This window comes from Helianthus annuus, chromosome 17, assembly GCF_002127325.2.
Source record: "Helianthus annuus cultivar XRQ/B chromosome 17, HanXRQr2.0-SUNRISE, whole genome shotgun sequence".
In the NCBI taxonomy this organism is placed as follows: domain Eukaryota; kingdom Viridiplantae; phylum Streptophyta; class Magnoliopsida; order Asterales; family Asteraceae; genus Helianthus; species Helianthus annuus.
Window position 1 is genome coordinate 175,390,019 of NC_035449.2, and position 15,326 is coordinate 175,405,344.

Sequence of the window (15,326 nt, forward strand, 5' to 3'; positions counted from 1 at the left end):
TCGAAATCAACTCTTGATCAACTCGTGATTCTTTAAAGTAGATACTTTGCATTTCAGTTGTTCTATTTGATTTTCTTCTTCTTGCTGTGATCTTCAGGACTGTTATCACTTCAGAGATCCAGTTGATTGAGATTTTCTTCAATACTTACATATAAAGTTTCCTAACAGTTTCCCCCTAAGTATTGTAAGAAAATGAACTACCTATATCCAATGTAAACAACTTTTAACTATTTCTGGAAAAGGAAAAAGATCAAGCAACTAATGTTTCAAAAACATAAAACATAAACAAACCAACTATTGTTCAAAAACAGAAAAAAAAAAACTTCAAATGTTGTTCAAAAACAGCAATATCTCATCAATCCATTAATTGATCTTCACTCCACCTCTGTATTTGTCTCTTGGTTTCAGCTTTTTCTTGTGGTCAATTGCCTTTTGAGTTGCCTTGTACATTGATTTGTACCATCCTCTTGCTTCCATCCAATTCTTAATAAAGTCTTCAATTGTTTTTTTCAGAGGGTCATTGTTCTTTCCCTTCTTCTTGAGCTGCTCTTGTTTATCATTTATGCAGTTTCTTATATATTTTAAATTTTGGTTTGAATACCTGCAAATTTCACTGATTTTGAATAGAGCTTTCTCTTCATTGGCATCTTTGAAGATTGCACATATTTCTGGTGTGTCAAAGATTGCTCCAGTTCTTGCTAACTTTGAAGGTATTTAAGCTAGAATTGATGTGTTGGGAGGAGGTATTAACACTTTGGTACTATACTCAAAATTGATACATAGATCAAAGTCTGCCAGTGCTGTTCTTTTGTATAATTTTGCTCTTGTACTCTTTAGACTGTCAAGAGCTCTTCTGATCACTACTGAACTTCCTTTCCATTCATCAATGATGTTCTTCATTTTGACTATATCCATTGGGTGAATATCATCGGCCAGATCTGCATCAGTAACTTTTTGAACAGCTTTATCTTTTCTGATCAGGGTATACTTGTTTTGACCTTCATTACCTAATATGCCCCCTCCAGTGGTCAAAGTATCAATTCTTTCAATTGATACTATTGGATTGGTCAAGTGTTTGTGCAATATTACCAAGCTGCCATTGTTTCTTTGTTCAATAATACCTTTACTCATTGGTGAGGGTAGCGTTGTTGGGTTGTCTTCTGGACCTTTCCAATAGTAGTGCTTAGATGTTCTTCTGGATACATGATTTTGTGTAGATCACCTTCGAGCACCGTTAATTCTTTGATGTTGCCTTCTGAATCTTCTCTCATTATTTTTCTTGGCCTTTTTAAGAGGTTACTTCATGTTCCATTCTTCTCTTCTCTTTTGTATCCATTCTTATGAAGAATTCTGTTTCTCCAGTGATGGGTGTAGAAGATGGTTGAACTGGAATGTGACAACTCGAGTTTTCGACTTTCATTTTCGCATTTATTGCACATCGACTTTGACTGTTTAAGTGTTTGACTTGATTGACTTGTAATTGTACGCGTTTGAAATATGTTAAACCGTATTGTTATTTATATTTTCTATACAGTGTGTGTTGAGTGTGTTCGTAGATTATGGTATGCATGATATGAATATATGTGTTATATATTGTGTATTGATAGTATTATAGTATATGTATATTCAAAACAAATGTTAAAGTCTTGGCTGAAACACCCTACACCCGAAAACACCCACTCACAAAAACACATAAGTGTTTTCGTCCAATATGTGGCCAATGAGAACCCATGGGCCTTCGCCCGGTAGTGTTTAGTTAAAATGTTGTTCATAACCAGTACGCAAAAAAAACGGCAGTTAGAAACCCTAATCACATCTTTGCTCTCTCTCGGTTTGCTTTAAACCTGACGGCTGCTCCTCCTATTCGAAGCCAAAAACCTCTTGTTTTGGATCATTATTAGTTAGTGTCTTTTGTCTTATACTGTCATATTTACGTATTGTAAAAATGTTGATTGGTATAAGATCTAATTAATAACCTTGTGAGAGTATGGATGCATGTTATCGATATATACACATAAATAATAGATGATGCTTTCTATATGATTGATCTCTGACATTTGCACATGATTTCCTTAATTGGCCATAATTGAGATCTTGGGTTGGCATGTGTGATGTTTGAAATTGTAGTCAAATAGATATGGACAACTTCTTAAATAGGTGGCAACTGTATTTGGAATTTGCATATGATTGTGATTGGGCATGTGATATAGGTTAGATATAATATGCAAAAGGTTGGTCCAATGATATTGAAACTTGCAGCCACTACATAATTTGGTCAAATAGCAACATGGAAAGAGCCTACACTTGTCGGCCATTGATTTTGATTCCATTATATTGATAATTTTCCACACTAAGGCATATGATTACCCTTGAAATATTAAAATGGATTCATCATTTTTGCATGAGATCATGGCAGTAGCCGTGTGGGTTTCATAGGAATGTGTAAATTAATATAGTCATGCATGAATAATTAGGTTGAACACTATCAGTAGGTGCTCTCAAATAAATTGATGCTCACATGTCTGAACTTTGTGGTTAATGTAAAGTCCGAACTTTGTACAAAATCAAAGGGGCAGAACTTTTAGTATATGGCCCCAAGTTCCGAGTTTTTATTAATGTATATGTAAGTACGAACTTTTGGATGCTAAGGGGTCCGAACTTTTAATGATTGTGATGTCCGAGTTTTAATTGAGAAGCATGGGGGTCCGAGTTTTGTATGCATGCTATAGTCCGAGTTTCAGTTAATGAGCATCAAGGAATCGGCTTTTGTATAAGACATGGGTTGTCCGAACTTTGATTAGTGCACATATGGTCCGAACTTTGATTAGTGCACATATGGTCCGAATTTATGTGGTATACTTGCATGTACTGTAAGATATGACACTGTATGGCACTGTAGGTCACCGTATGTTACTGAATGATACTTTATGTGTGTGCAATCTATGTCACGTAAATCTGTAAACATATATCACGAAATCACTGTTGTTTGGATTTTTAAGGAGTTGTAAACCCTACTTGAATGTAACACTTACATCGAATTATGTGCAATGTATCCTAGGTCGTGTGTAACGGAATTAGACAATTAATTAACCCTAGAAGCAATAACATACCGAGGAAACCAAGGTGAGTTCACACTCTTACTAAGGCATGGGATACCCAAGGGCTTGGGAATGGGATTGAAGGAATGAGATTGACTAGATTCGTACATACACTGTTACTAGACTACCATACCAACGTCCTCGGTTGTGCAGGACACATACGTAGACCTACGTATGCTTATACTACTTACTACCCTCGGTTGTGCAGGACACATGCGTAAAGCCCACATATGCATATGCTTCTTACTGTCCTCGGTTGTGCAGGACCCCTACGTAAAATCTACGTATACTTATCCTTACTACTATCCTCGGTTGTGAAGGATACTCACGTAAAACCTACGTGTATTTATACTTACTACTATCCTCGGTTGTGAAGGATACTTACGTAATCCTACGTAAAGCTTGTACGTACTACTGTTCTCGGTTGTGAAGAACACTTATGGTTACGAATAGTCTAGTGGTTATACAACATGGGAAGCCCCCACCAATAGAACGTACTATCGGCCCAGTAGAGCCACATGTTACAAACGAACTTACTATTACGCATTTACTTCTTGTAAACTCGCTCAACTAGTTGTTGATCCTCTGTTACATGCCCTGCAGGTCGTTAGATACATGGAGCTTGCACAGGGAGGAGCTGGTCGTTGTGGTCTTGGATCGTGATTGTCTTGTTAAACACTTACGGCATTTGATACTTTATTGTGATGGGTTTTAATTATGCGCTTCCGCTAAACATCGATAACTTACTTATGTTTTGGAACACCTTTCATATGGATTTGGTTTGGTTTAATGGCAATTACTTTTACTATATATATTGTTCTATTTGATTGGTGGCTTGATATGAAGATCAATGGCTGGACGTATTAACTTAACACAAGCCCTGTTGACGGCTCTCATCAACGAACAGGTTGCTGCGGCGCTTGCAGCCGCACAAGGATGTAGCATACCCTGCAGTCGTGATTTCCGCTAGGATCTTTAGATCCTACATTCATAAACCAACTCTCGTGCTATATATATTGTCCTATTCTTATGCACAATAGGTCAACATGCTCAGCCACCTATCTGCACCTTCAAGAATTTCATGGACTGTCGTCCAAGTACCTTCAGTGGCACGGAGGGAGCAGTAGGACTCCTCCACTGGTTCGAAAAGCTCGAGTCGGTGTTTGAAATGTGTGAATGCCCTGAGGCTCGCATGGTGAAGTACGCCACTGGAACACTGGAAGGAATCGCGCTGACTTGGTGGAATGCGCAAGTTCAACTCTTAGGATTGGCAGCTGCTAACGCCACTCCTTGGAATGATTTCAAAGAGCTGATCAAACAGGAATACTGCACGCGAGACGACATCCACATGTTAGAAGTGGAGCTTTACCATTTGAAAATGACGGGGTCAGAAATTGAAGCTTATACGAAACGGTTGAACGAACTGGCCATCTTGTGTCCAACCATGGTGGACCCTCCAAGCAAGCGTATCGAATTGTACCTCAAGGGTCTAGCCTCAGAGATTCAGAGCCATGCTACATCGGCTAACCTCAACAATATCCAAGACATTCAGCGTCTTGCTCATCGCCTCACGGATCAGGCAGTGGAACAGAACAGGCTGCCTAGTTGTATTAGCGCTATTACTACCGCTACCACTCCTGCTACTCCCGCTACTCCTAGTGACAACAAGCGGAAATGGGATGGGTATTCCAGCAAGGGTTCCGCTACAGTTCAGTCTCAAGCACAGCAGCAGCGCAAGAATAGTGATCACCAGAGCCCGAGTCAGCCAACTTCTGGTGGTCAGGGGCAGGGTGGATATCGGGGAATTCACCCAATGTGTAACAAATGCAACAGACACCACGGTGGTTAGTGCAACGAGGGACGTTGCCAGAGGTGCCTCAAGATGGGCCATGAAGTTAAGGATTCAGGAGCCCACGTCCTGCAAATCAGAATCGCCAGCAGCAACAGCAAGCAGAGATCCTATACAACGAGAAGATCATTCGTATCCCTCGTTTGGGTAAGGAACCTCTCGAAGTTCAAGGCGACAAGAGTGGTGCAGTGGTTGGCATCATCTCTTTCCTGAAGGCTCAGAAATGTTTACGAAAGGGTCATACTGCCATTTTGGCACTTGTTACTGATGCATCGACGAAAGAGAAAAGAATAGAGGATATTCCAGTCGTACGCGGATTTCCTCAAGTGTTTCCCGAAGATTTTCCTGGTCTACCGCCTCATCGTCAGGTCGAGTTTCAAGTCGAGCTAGCTCCAGGAGCAGCACCTGTAGCTCGTGCACCGTATCGCTTAGCTCCAACGGAATTGGAAGAACTGTCTAAACAACTACAAGAGCTCTTGGATAAGGGCTTCATTCGTCCAAGCTCTTCACCTTGGGGAGCTCCAGTACTATTTGTGAAAAAGAAGGATGGCACTTTCAGGATGTGCATAGACTACCGCGAATTGAACAAGGTCACAGTGAAGAACCGCTATCCTCTACAGCGTATTGACGATTTATTCGACCAGTTACAAGGGTCGAGTTACTACTCCAAGATTAATCTACGGTCTGGTTATCATCAGCTGAGAGTCCAGGATAAGGACGTCTCCAAGACAGCATTCAGAACTCGCTACGGTCACTACGAGTTTCTGGTCATGCCATTTGGGCTTACGAACGCGCCGGCAGTTTTCATGGATCTTATGAATAGGGTGTGCAAACCCTATCTAGACAAGTTCGTCATTGTTTTCATCGACGACATTCCGATCTACTCCAAGAGTCAGGAGGAACACGAGCAGCACTTACGTCTTCTCTTGGAACTTCTTCAAAAGGAACAACTGTACGACAAGTTTTCAAAATGCGACTTCTGGCTTCGTGAAGTCCACTTCTTAGGCCATGTGGTGAACAGGGATGGGATTCATGTCGATCCATCCCAAGTAGATTCGATCAGGAACTGGCCTGCACCACGTACACCAACGGAAATACGCCAATTCTAGGGTTTGGCGGGATATTACAGACGGATCATCAAGGACTTTTCAAAGATTGCTCACCCGCTTACAATGCTGACACAGAAAGGTGTCACCTACCGTTGGGGAGATTCCCAGGAAACCGCTTTTCAGGACTTAAAGGATAGGCTTTGCAGCGCACCTATTCTCTCACTGCCAGAGGGCACAGACGATTTTGTGGTCTATTGTGACGCATCGATACAGGGGCTTGGCTCTGCATTGATGCAGCGGGATAAAGTTATTGCCTACGCCTCGCGGTAACCCAAAGCTCATGAACGGAACTATACGACGCACGATTTGGAGCTGGGAGCTGTTGTTTTTGCACTCAAGATATGGCGACACTACCTGTACGGTACCAAGTGCACTATTTACACCGATCACAGGAGTCTCGAGCATATCCTTAAGCAAAAGGAATTGGACATGCGTCAACGACGATGGGTCGAGTTATTTAATGATTACGAATGCGCCATCAAGTACCATCTAGGCAAAGCCAATGTTGTGGCTGACGCTCTCAGTCGAAAAGACACTCTACCTAGGCGGGTACGAGCTTTGCAGCTCACTATTCAGTCTGATCTTCCTGCACAAATACGAGATGCTCAGGTGGAATCATTGAAACCAGAAAACGTAAAGGCTGAAGCTTTGCGTGGCTCAAGGCAACGATTAGAACAAAAGGAAGACGGCACCTACTATGTAACGGGGCGTATTTGGGTCCCACTTTATGGCGGTTTACGAGAGCTTGTGATGGACGAAGCACCCAAGTCTCGCTACTCGATACATCCAGGGTCGGATAAAATGTACCACAATCTCAAAACTACATATTGGTGGCCTAGTATGAAGGCTCACATCGCTACTTACGTCGGCAAGTGCTTGACCTGTGCGAGAGTCAAGGTTGAATATCAGAAACCAGCGGGTCTACTTCAGCAACCCAAGATACCGCAATGGAAATGGGAAGAAATTTCTATGGATTTTGTTACAGGCTTACCCAAATCCCAGTGTGGGAATGATACCATATGGGTGATCGTGGATCGACTCACCAAGTCTGCGCACTTCCTGGCTAAAAAGGAAACGGATAAGTTCTCCACTCTCGCAGACATCTATCTTAAAGAAGTTGTTTCGAGGCACGGGGTGCCCACCTCCATCATTTCGGATCGGGATGCACGATTCACGTCAGAACTATGGCAAGCGATGCATAAATCTTTCGGCTCACGGTTAGACATGAGCACAACGTATCATCCTCAGACGGATGGGCAGTCTGAGCGAACAATCCAAACTCTTGAAGACATGCTTCGGGCATGTGTTATCGACTTCGGCAACAGCTGGGAAAAACATCTCCCGTTAGTGGAGTTCTCGTACAACAACAGCTATCACACCAGCATACAAGCCGCTCCATTCGAGGCATTGTACGAACGTAAATGCCGGTCACCTCTCTGTTGGGCAGAGGTGGGGGATAGTCAGATTACAGGACCAGAAATGGTAGTTGATGCTACTAAACGAATAGCACAAATACGACAACGCATGGCGGCAGCTCGTGATCGCCAGAAAAGCTACGCGGATAAGCGTAGGAAGCCATTGGAATTTCAGGTCGGGGACCGGGTTTTACTTAAAGTCTCACCCTGGAAGGGTGTGGTTCGATTTGGTAAACGAGGCAAGCTCAATCTACGGTATGTTGGACCGTTCGAAATCACTGAAAGAATAGGCAAAGTAGCCTACAGACCAAACTTACCAGCTGAACTCGGTGCAGTTCACAACGTATTCCACGTGTCGAATCTAAAGAAGTGCCTGTCAGATGAGACCCTCATAGTTCCTTTTAAGGAACTCACTATCGGCGGACGGTTGCAGTTCGTCGAGGAACCAGTTGAAATCACGGACCAGGATGTTAAGGTCCTCAAACACAAGAGAATCCCTCTTGTCCGAGTTCGTTGGAACTCCAAACGTGGCCCAGAGTACACCTGGGAACGCGAAGACCAGATGACAGAAAAGTACCCACAGTTATTCGAAACTAATGCAACCACTACTGAGACTGAAGCTACTACTGCGGAATTTCGGGACGAAATTCCAAATCAACGGGGGGATGATGTGACACCCCAGGAAAACCAGTGAACAATACAGCTTACCTAGTTTCCTCAGTGAGTGCGTACCAAATTTCGGGACGAAATTTCTTTTAAGTTGGGGATAATGTGACAACTCGAGTTTTCGACTTTCATTTTCGCATTTATTGCACATCGACTTTGACTGTTTAAGTGTTTGACTTGATTGACTTGTAATTGTACGCGTTTGAAATATGTTAAACCGTATTGTTATTTATATTTTCTATACAGTGTGTGTTGAGTGTGTTCGTAGATTATGGTATGCATGATATGAATATATGTGTTATATATTGTGTATTGATAGTATTATAGTATATGTATATTCAAAACAAATGTTAAAGTCTTGGCTGAAACACCCTACACCCGAAAACACCCACTCACAAAAACACATAAGTGTTTTCGTCCAATATGTGGCCAACGAGAACCCATGGGCCTTGGCCCGGTAGTGTTTAGTTAAAATGTTGTTCATAACCAGTACGCAAAAAAAACGGCACTTAGACAACCCTAATCACATCTTTGCTCTCTCTCGGTTTGCTTTAAACCTGACGGCTGCTCCTCCTATTCGAAGCCAAAAACCTCTTGTTTTGGATCATTATTGGTTAGTGTCTTTTGTCTTATACTGTCATATTTACGTATTGTAAAAATGTTGATTGGTATAAGATCTAATTAATAACCTTGTGAGAGTATGGATGCTTGTTATCGATATATACACATAAATAATAGATGATGCTTTCTATATGATTGATCTCTGACATTTTCACATGATTTCCTTAATTGGCCATAATTGAGATCTAGGGTTGGCATGTGTGATGTTTGAAATTGTAGTCAAATAGATATGGACAACTTCTTAAATGGGCGGCTACTGTATTTGGAATTTGCATATGATTGTGATTGGGCATGTGATATAGGTTAGATATAATATGCAAGAGGTTGGTCCAATGATATTGAAACTTGCAGCCACTACATAATTTGGTCAAATAGCAACATGGAAAGAGCCTACACTTGTCGGCCATTGATTTTGATTCCATTATATTGATAATTTTCCACACTAAGGCATATGATTACCCTTGACATATTAAAATGGATTCATCTATTTTGCATGAGATCATGGCAGTAGCCTTGTGGGTTTCATAGGAATGCGTAAATTAATATAGTCATGCATGAATAATTAGGTTGAACACTATCAGTAGGTGCTCTCAAATAAATTGATGCTCACATGTCTGAACTTTGTGGTTAATGTAAAGTCTGAACTTTGTACAAAATCAAAGGGGCGGAACTTTTAGTATATGGCCCCAAGTTCCTAGCTTTTATTAATGTATATGTAAGTCCGAACTTTTGGATTCTAAGGGGTCCGAACATTTAATGATTGTGATGTCCGAGTTTTAATTGAGAAGCATGGGGGTCCGAGTTTTGTATGCATGCTATAGTCCGAGTTTCAGTTAATGAGCATCAAGGAATCGGCTTTTGTATAAGACATGGGTTGTGCGAATTTTGTTAACATAAGCATATGGTCCGAACTTTGATTAGTGCACATATGGTCCGAACTTTGATTAGTGCACATATGGTCCGAATTTATGTGGGATACTTGCATGTACTGTAAGATATGACACTGTATGTCACTGTATGGCACTGTAGGTCACCGTATGTTACTGAATGGTACTTTATGTGTGTGCAATCTATGTCACGTAAATCTGTAAACATATATCACGAAATCACTCTTGTTTGGATTTTTAAGGAGTTGTAAACCCTACTTGAATGTAACACTTACATCGAATTATGTGCAATGTATCCTAGGTCATGTGTAACGGACTTAGACAATTAATTAACCCTAGAAGCAATAACATACCGAGCGAACCAAGGTGAGTTCACACTCTTACTAAGGCATGGGATTCCCAAGGGCTTGGGAATGGGATTGAAGGAATGAGATTGACTAGATTCGTACATACACTGTTACTAGACTACCATACCAGCGTCCTCGGTTGTGCAGGACACATACGTAAACTTATGTATGCTTATACTACTTACTGCCCTCGGTTGTGCAGGACACATGCGTAAAGCCCACATATGCATATGCTTCTTACTGTCCTCGGTTGTGAAGGACCCCTACGTAAAATCTACGTATACTTATACTTACTACTATCCTCGGTTGTGAATGATACTCACGTAAAACCTACGTGTATTTATACTTACTACTATCCTCTGCTGTGAAGGATACTTACGTAATCCTACGTAAAGCTTGTACGTAGTACTGTTCTCGGTTGTGAAGAACACTTATGGTTACGAATAGTCTAGTGGTTATACAACATGGGAAGCCCCCACCAATAGAACGTACTATCGGCCCAGTAGAGCCACATGTTACAAACGAACTTACTATTACGCATTTACTTTCTGTGAACTCGCTCAACTAGTTGTTGATCCTCTGTTACATGCCTTGCAGGTCGTTAGATACATGGAGCTTGCACAGGGAGGAGCTGGTCGTTGTGGGCTTGGATCGTGATTGTCTTGTTAAACACTTACGACATTTGATACTTTATTGTGATGGGTTTTAATTATGCGCTTCCGCTAAACAACGATAACTTACTTATGTTTTGGAACACCTTTCATATGGATTTGGTTTGGTTTAATGGCAATTACTTTTACTATATATATTGTTCTATATGATTGGTGGCTTGATCCTGGTCAGTCACGCTCCCAAGCGGTGATACTCCGCAGGTGGATTTTGGGGTGTGACATGGAACACGTTCTTCTTGTTGGATCTTTGAAGTGTCTGGCTGTAGTACATTTGGTGGACGACCCATGGGTAACTTTTGCTTATCTTGTGGTGGTCCCATGGCCTGCTTCTGTTTTTGAGCTGTTGAAGTTTCTATTTGCTTGATTTGTTCTTGTTGAATGATTTCTGGTTGATGTTGGGGAGTTTCTGATCCTGTTGCTTGTCTTTCTTGTGGAATTGGAGCTTTTAGTTTGTTACGATCAACTTTTGCTAGTGTGGCAACATTGTACTGCAATCTTTTTACTAACAAGTGGATGTTAGTAAGAGCTTGAGTAATTGTTTCTTCTTGCTTCTTTATCTTCTGAAACTCTTGACTTTCCTTATTTCTTTGTGTGATCAATTCCATTAACAATTTCCCAAAAGCCTCAGTCATGCTGATGTTGTTGGCTCTGAGAAACTGTATTTCTTCAAGAATCTTTCCTGAACTTGAACTTTCTCCTGCAATTGCAACCTCAGTCATCTTTTTCTTGATATCACTTAGTTCTTTAAGAGCTTTCTCAATTTCTGATGAGCTTTCTTTGTTTTCTGATGACTTTTGTATTTCTTTGAGAGCTGCATTATTTTCTTCTGTTTGTTTTTGTACAGTTTTGACAGTTTCTGATAAAACCTCGATTTCTGATTTCCTCCAGTAGCAGTTAAGTCTTCAGGTTTCTTGTGAAGTTGTTTAGGGGACATAGATTGATGTTCTTGGGGAATAGGAGAAACAACAGATGTTTCTCTTCTAACACCACCAGAAAACACATTTTCTGATGTTCTGAGGTTAAGAGGATTGGAAAATCCAAATTCTTTGTTCCCTCACCAGAAAATTGAAACAAATTCAAGTCTTCGTTTTCCTCATATCCTTGAACCCTTTCAGATTCTCCATGAGTTGTTGAGAAACTCTTATTTTTCTCATCCAGGTTTCCTTGATCAGCAGACTGATCTCTACCTGTTGCTGCCACATTTTTCCTCCTCAGAATCTGATTAAGAAAATGGGTCTTTTGTTTCACTCACAATTTGTCTTGTAGAAACAGTGCTTCTTTGTAAAATTTCATATTTACTTTGAATAGATTCATCAGAATCACTCTCAGAATTATAAAATATATTGAGTTTAGATTGTGTCGCACCTGTTTCTCCCATATGTGAGCCTTTAGCATGATGCTCTTCTGCTACAGGATTCATATGCACATCTTCATCAGCTGGATGATGATCAGATTCATCCTGCTGTTCTATTCTTGGTGTGCTTGATTCTTCTACATCATGCTCCATGGGTGACACATTTTCAAACCCTTCTTTGGTTTCTGCCTATTTGCTTAACATCCTCAGATATTCTGCTCTGTATGTTGAATTTTCTGGTATCTGACCCATCTTCTTTATGATAGAACATGTACATCAAAATCTGACTTCCATGACCCTGCAGCACTCCAGGGTCTCATAATTTCTGTTTTCCACATATTTTTTGATTTTAGAATTTGTAGGTTTCTTTCAGAGAAATCATCAGAAATTATGATTGACAGGAATCTGGGGAATGGTAGATGTGAATCTATCTTTCCAGTTTTAGTCAGAATTGATCTTTTGATCAGATTAAATATTTATGTTCCAAAATCAATATTCAGCCCAATTATGAGACTGAACATGATTGTTAGAATATTCATATTTATCTGATCTGTACCTCCAATTTTTGACGATAAATACTTGTTCAATATCTCCATTAACACTTGCCAGAAGGCAGGTCGCTTGTTTCTCATGAATTCATTGATTTTTGAAATTTTTGCCTTGCAGCCCATTACAGCATCCAGTTGTTCGAACATATCTTCTTTCTTTGGTGCTTCTACATAGCCTTGGTTCAAGGGTAATTCTAAACATTCCCTTATTTTCTCCGGTGTAATTGTAATGAAGATATTTTCCCATAAGTGTGTTGTTAGCTCTATATCATTTGAGATCTCTAAAGTGTTTATAGCTTGTTGTAGCAGTCTTTCTGGTATATCTCTTGTTTTTGTAAGAGCTTGAGCTATCGGACATCTGATCAGTAATTCAATGAGAATCTGACACTTTATGTCGTATTCTTCAATGTTAACATTCATTGCTTGCTTCATTGTTACTTTTTAGTGGAAGAAATTCAGCTTCAATGATCAACGGAACAGAGTGTTCAATTGATGGTGAATTGATGTTGGTAGCGGCCATTTAGGTTTTGGGTTTTTGCTTTGAGAAGGTTTTTAGGGTTTGAGAGTGAAGGTTGAAGATGAAAGTCTCTGTTTTTGAATGGGATATTTATAGTGAATGGAGACAGAGATTTTTGAGTGTTTTTCGTGGGTTGTTTGTATTCAAGGTGGTTTATGACACCTTAATGATGTTTTAATCTTTTAAAGAAGCAACCGTTTTGTAGGACCGTGTTTGACAGTCGTTTGAGTCAATCAGAGCTAGCAACTACCGAAAATGCAGCGGAAATACAAAATCGGCATAAATCAAAGCAGTAATGGAGTAGAAACAGAAGTAGATTACTTTAAAACAGTTTTCTCATTAAACTTTCACAAAATACACGAGCAGCAGGTCGGCTACACTGTGGACATGAACGTACAAAATGAGAAAACAGAACCGCTATATATAGGGGTGAGGATTTCGCTCATATGACCATGTCACTTGGAGCGAAATGTTAAGCTAGTGATTTCGCCCCTGTGACACATGTTCATATAAGAGAAATCAGTACATGAAAATCTAACATTTACACTTCAACCGCCTATACATAACATAATTAACACATCTAGACCCTATACATTGAACAACTAAGACTAAGACGTAGGCTTTAGACTTTCGTGCACCAACAAACTCCCCCTTGGATACAGCTGCAGTCTTCAGTCTTGGACTTCGGGTCTTCACAGGGACTTGAACTTTTCTTCGTGCTGCTTAGGCTTCTTCCTAAGCAAATTCTGTACCACATCGTTCTCTTTCTTTCTCTTCTTATCCTCTTCAGCTTTAATATTCATCCATTTACCTCTGTTCTCTTCAAGCTTTTGACGTTCACGAGCAGCTTTTCTCTTGAGTTTCTCCTCGAGCGACCACCATGATGACTTCCATTTACTTTCAGAATTTATACCTTTCTGAAAGCAAAGAGTAGAAACTCGCTGAAACTGCATGGCCTGCTCTCTGTCTTCTGGCTGATAATGAATCTTGTTAATGAATAAACATTCAATATCCTTCGCAGAGCAGTTCACTAACCACATCGGGTCATAGATATAAATTTCTCACAATTCGCTTCCTGCTCGACACGTAATCACTGCTTCAGTTGTAATGCAACTATAAACCCAGCCCATGAAGCCTTTGTAAAACTCTTGCTCCATTGATGGCACTAGTATAGTTTTCATCGTTCTCGGCTTTTTCACATTCAGAATCGTTTCTTCAACTCCCGTCACTGGATCTCTCCTTGTAACTCTTTTAGGATAATGTGGCTTCCAATGTTTGAAGTGTCTCAAAGCCTCAAACTTTATCAATCCCCACATAGCAACATCGTTCTTCCTGACAGGACATCCCAAAGTTCTAACCTTTGACAACTCATCCACATCCCACCATGGAAGTGACATAATATCATTTAACATTTCAAAATATTGCATGCCACATTCTCTTCTTATCGCATAGGCATTTATTTGCGGCAGAAAACCACAGCTAATAATGTCACCAAGAGATACACTTCGATCACGTTGATAATACTTTAACGGCCGTTTGAACTTCCTCTCGTGACTTTCTTTGAACCACTTTTTCCTTTCTTCTTTGGCCATATCTTTTGGAGTGCCGTCGAAGTTCACATCTTTCAGAATCTCGGCTACCTTTCTTCGCAACTCATCACGATTCTCTTCGGTAAAGAACTCCATCAGTGTAGGAAACTGTGAAGTATCTTCACTAACACTTTCGTCATCCGTCCAGTCTTCAACTTCAACTCTATCGTACATATCAGCCTCTTCAACATATCGATACTCATACTCAGGCTGTTGATTTATGTCGAAAGCATTAAACTCTTCTTCGAACTCGGCGTTCATTTCTTCTTCAAAATCGAACTTAAAGTTAGGATTCACCATGCGAGTCATTTCGTTAATTGCTTTCAACGTGTAAGTATGGAAATGTTCTGCTTCTTCACGATAATTATCCAACCTTAGAATTAACTTCTGAGCTTGTTGAACATTCTGTGCATCACCTGACTCCCCCTTTCCATCTGCTCCCCCTGATTCTTCATTCACTGAATCGTTCATTAAATCATCAACTGTCTTTTCAGTGGAAGCCTCAGTAACTTTCAATCCTGTACCACCCTGAGCATCGTTGTCATTGTTATCAGAACCGTGACTGCTCGCAGAATACACTTTCTCATCTTTGACATCTTCCTCATCATCCTCCTCTTCATCATCTTCGTCATCACTTTCTCCCATTAACTCTTCA